At 44.4% G+C, this 4,349-nt stretch overlaps 1 pseudogene; it reads left to right on the top strand.

The window, feature by feature from the left end:
• The first annotated feature begins 3,347 nt into the window (after positions 1-3,347).
• On the top strand, positions 3,348-4,097 carry LOC103731424 (annotated as a pseudogene).
• The last annotated feature ends 252 nt before the right edge of the window (positions 4,098-4,349 follow it).

Below are 4,349 nucleotides of genomic sequence, written 5' to 3'. Positions count from 1 at the left end.
GTGTGTGTTGTATGTATGAGTTTGTGCAGTAGTTATGTATGTGTGAGTGTTATCTTCAACCACACATGTTTTTATCAGTCTCCTCCACAGACTCTTGTTTCCTTAAAGGAGTCTAGCACCTTGGGGTAACTCGGGCACCTGTGTCCTCAGACAGGCAAGCTCCATGTAGTTTGTGACTGCCTTTGCCTCCCTGGTGAACATTCCTACAGGGCTGCATAATCTGGCACGCTGTGGATGCTTGCTACATGTTTTAAATGCAAAGAAAAAGAGGTAAATAGGCCAGAGAAAGAAGAGACCAGTTGAAGACCAAAGAAATGAGAATTAATAAGGGAAGCATTGAGGTGACAGAAGATAGACTTTGCCATAAATACAGGAATGTTATTAGAGATTAGAATAGATAGCTGTATTGGTTCCTTTTCTGTTGCTGTGATAAAACACCATGACCAAGGCAACTTATAGAAGAAAGAGCTCATTGGGCTTATGGTTCCAGAAGGAGAGTCCATAATGGCAGGAAGCATGGCGAAAGCCATGACCAGAGCAGAAAGCTGAGTGCTTACGTATTCAAGTTCTCACAGGAAACAGAAAAACTGGAAGTGAGACAAGGCTATGAATTCTCAAAGCCCACCTCCATTGACCTCTAACAAGCTGAAACTCAACCTCCCAAATGGGCCATCAACTAGGGCCAGGTATTCAAATACTTGGAGCTTATGAGGGATATTTCTCTTTCAAGCCACCACAATAGCATAGACTAAATAAGCTAAAATAAGGCGAAACTATGGAGTATTGAAATGTGAGGAAACTCATGTGTAAGTGACTTTGGTTTGCCAGGCATTGATGGAAAAGATCCACAACTAAGGGTGTTGGGGCTCATGGAATATCCTTGGATGAGCTAGGATCTTAACTACTTTCTCTTTATTTTTAAAAATTATATGAATATGTGTGTGCTTGTGTTTGGATATGTGCACAAAAGTGTAGGTACCCAAAGAGTCCAAAAGAGGGCGCTCCCCTGGAGCTGAAGTTATAGGCTGTTGGGGTGCTCTGGGTGCTGGGAACCGAACTGGAGTCCTCTGCAAGAGCAGCAAGCACTCTAAACTCCTGAGCCATCTCTCCAGCTCCTGAGATATGACTTTTAATAGGCAGAGACAGCTGGGCACAGTGATGCATACCTGTAATCCCAGAATGTTGGAGGTAGAGGTAGTAGGATCAGGAGTTCAGGTTCAACTTTGGCAGTATAGTGAGTTGAAGGCCAACTTGGACTACATGAAACTTTGTCTCAAAAAACTAGGAGGAAAAAGACCAAAGAAATCATTTCACGGGGACAGTGGGTTGTGGCCATGTGTTTTAGGTGTGTACAGCAAGCATATATGTAATAGATACTATTTTAATAATAGAGGTGGCATATAAAATGCCATGATTGTGTGCACATTAATGATTCCCAAGGACATACTCACATAACAATTTAATTATTATTTTTTAATTTTATAGTTCAAAGAGGTTTATTTGCCAAACAGTTGTGAAGTTGGAGGAAGTAGTACTGGTGTTGGCTGTGTTGCAAACAGCACAGTGGTTGGCAGGAGCATCTGGAAGGAGGGCATCCCATTATCTAACAGGAATCAGAATGATTTATCCTTATCTAGGTTAATGTGGTATTTACCATGTGCTAATTTAAAAAAGTCTACTACACAAATTCCTTTCCATCTTGTTCTTGGATATGAGAAAAATATATGACTCCAGACTGGAAATAGGTTTGTAGAATTCATACTTTAAAACAAACAAACCAACCAACAAACAAAAAACTGGCTTTACTCATAAAACAAATGCTTATTTAAAACTAACCATAAGGTGATACAGTTGTAAAGACTTTGAGGCTCTGGGGGCGGGGGGTTTCACCCTCTGGTCTCTGCAGTCCAACCCAACACTCTGTATATGTTTACTTCCAATACATATTTGTTGGGTTTAATTAAGAATGGCCTAAAGTCATTCTTTAAGGTACTTTTAGGTTTAAAAAAATGACTTTGGGGGCTGGAGAGATGGCTCAGTGGTTAAGATCACTGGCTGCTCTTCCACAGGACCTGGGTTCAGATCCCAGTGCCCACAGGAAGGCTAGCCACAGTCAAGTTCCAGGGTATCCAACACCCTCTTCTGGCCTCCATGGGCATCACATGACATGAATGTGTTTACATGCATGCAGATAAAACAGTCATAAACATAAAATAAAAATAAACAAGTATAAATACTCAGATAATTAAATATAGCACAAACTACAAAAACCAAAACCAAAACCAAAAAACCAATTGAAAAATCCTTTTAAAGCCTATGCCTGTGCTTTTAAACACAGCTATAGTCCCCTGAAGCTATTCCCAGATCTAATCACAAGAGTTTGCCATGCCACCCAGAAAGGGTTTCCTTGAGCGGCTCATCTTTCTTTTCCCAGGCTAACACCCCTCTTAACAATGACGGCCCACACCTGGCTCTTGTTTGTCTCTGGGAGCTCTGTGGTTACACAGCCTAACAAACAGGAGAGGCGAAGCTTGAAGGCAACACTCTAAACATCTCTAACTCACAGCTGGGGCAGAACTGGAAATTGTGCTGTGAACATCGTCTGCACAAGGATCAGGAGGTCATTTCTTGGTTGGTTTGTTTTATTCCATCTCCTGGGTCATGAGAGTTGGGAGTGCAGAGATTAATCTGCATATTTCTTCCATTGATCTCTGGGTGATTTTAGCATTTATGTTACCTGCCATGTTATTCTCTGAAACACATTACATTCTAGAATTTCCTAAGCAGCAGCTAACCACTCCCTAGCATTGTTGAAAAGCTTGGCTTTAATGTTGGTTTGGGATTAATTCGGGAGTAGTCATGCTTCCCAGGGTTGAACACAGAATATGTGTGTGTGTGTGTGTGTGTGTGTGTGTGTGTGTGTGTGTGTGTGTGTGTGTTATTCATAATTGCCCTGGGCAGCCTTCAACTTGTAAGAAACAATTGCTTACCTTTTCTGAGGAGTGATTTGCGTCTAGTCCAATGATGAAACACCGTTTGCTTTGGGAACCTCTGTAAGCAGACAGGTTTGGCTTCTGTGGGGTCCATGCCAAGTACACAGAGGCCCTTGGACTCCGGGGACCCCAGCTGCTGTTTAATTTTCCTGTGTGGTTAAAGTCGCCAGGACTCTCCCAGCCTCTGTAGCTTTTCTTCAGCTTTCCTTTGCTTCCTGTTCCCATAATACTGCTGTGTGATGTGGCCAGGCTGTATCCCCTGTGTTCTGTCTCAGTACTTTAGTTTATGAAGGGATTATTTGTGTACAATAAAACAGATCCATTTTTTTTTTAATCACTTTATTCTGAGCTGTGATGACTTCACCTGAGCCACAGGTTGTATCTGTGCCATCTCCTGCCACCGTCTCGGATTTGGAGCAGTGTGATAAGTTGGAAGAAACTCCTGGTGCCCAACCTTCGAACCCTTGGTGCTGATGTTTCCTGGGCCTGTGAGCCAGGAAGGCTGCTGGCTGCTGTCAGTTTACTTGGGAACTGGTGAAAAGTACCGTGTAGGAACGCCAGCAGCTCCCTCTGCCCTATGAACAGCTGAAGCGCTTCTGAAGATCTCCTCAGGCAGAGGACCTGATGAGGAGGAAACCATGGACCACCACTGAAGCAAGCAACAGAAGTGCCAACAGGCTCCGGCAGAACTAGAGTGTGTCCTCAGTCATCTCCAGGACTTCTTTGGCCAGACACTAGTATGATGAGTGTCGATCCTTCTTGGGGACAATGCCCTAAGTCCCAAGGAGTTCTACGAACTTGTCCAGGCTGGCCCCCTTCAGTGTGAACCAGTGCCTGAGCACAGCTGCTGGTTTGTATGGCCTCTTCCGAGCCATCTTCATGCCTGATGCCCTTAATGAGCCGCAAGCTCTTCTGCTCATGGGCACCGTTGTCATGGTCCAGGGGCACCGGGACTGTGGAGAAGATTGGTTTCGACCCAAGCTCAACTACTGAATGCCCAGTCAGGGCCACAAACTCACTGTGACACTGTCCTGTGGCAGACTTTGCATCCCAACCATGGCCTCAGAGGATTACATTTGGTTGTGGGTACCAGTGACACTTTGAGGCTGCTATGTCTGAATGAATGAGGGCGCTTCGTTGTAAAGACAATGGCTGACACCAAGGCACCCCTCTCTTTTTGGAACCATAGCTGCTTCCTGGTGAGGGAAGAAGCTATGTTCCTCCCCTCCCCAGACTTCCTGGTGATTTACGGGGTGTGGCTGTGACAGACTGTGAAAATCCTAGAGCAGAGTCCCTGAATCAAAGACGAACTTTCCCGGAGGATGATAGGCCAGTAGCTCTGTTTGAGATTAGAAA

This window comes from Nannospalax galili, unplaced genomic scaffold, assembly GCF_000622305.1.
Source record: "Nannospalax galili isolate Female #2095 unplaced genomic scaffold, S.galili_v1.0 scaffold213, whole genome shotgun sequence".
NCBI lineage: Eukaryota > Metazoa > Chordata > Mammalia > Rodentia > Spalacidae > Nannospalax > Nannospalax galili.
This window is presented reverse-complemented; position numbering and strand designations above follow the sequence as displayed.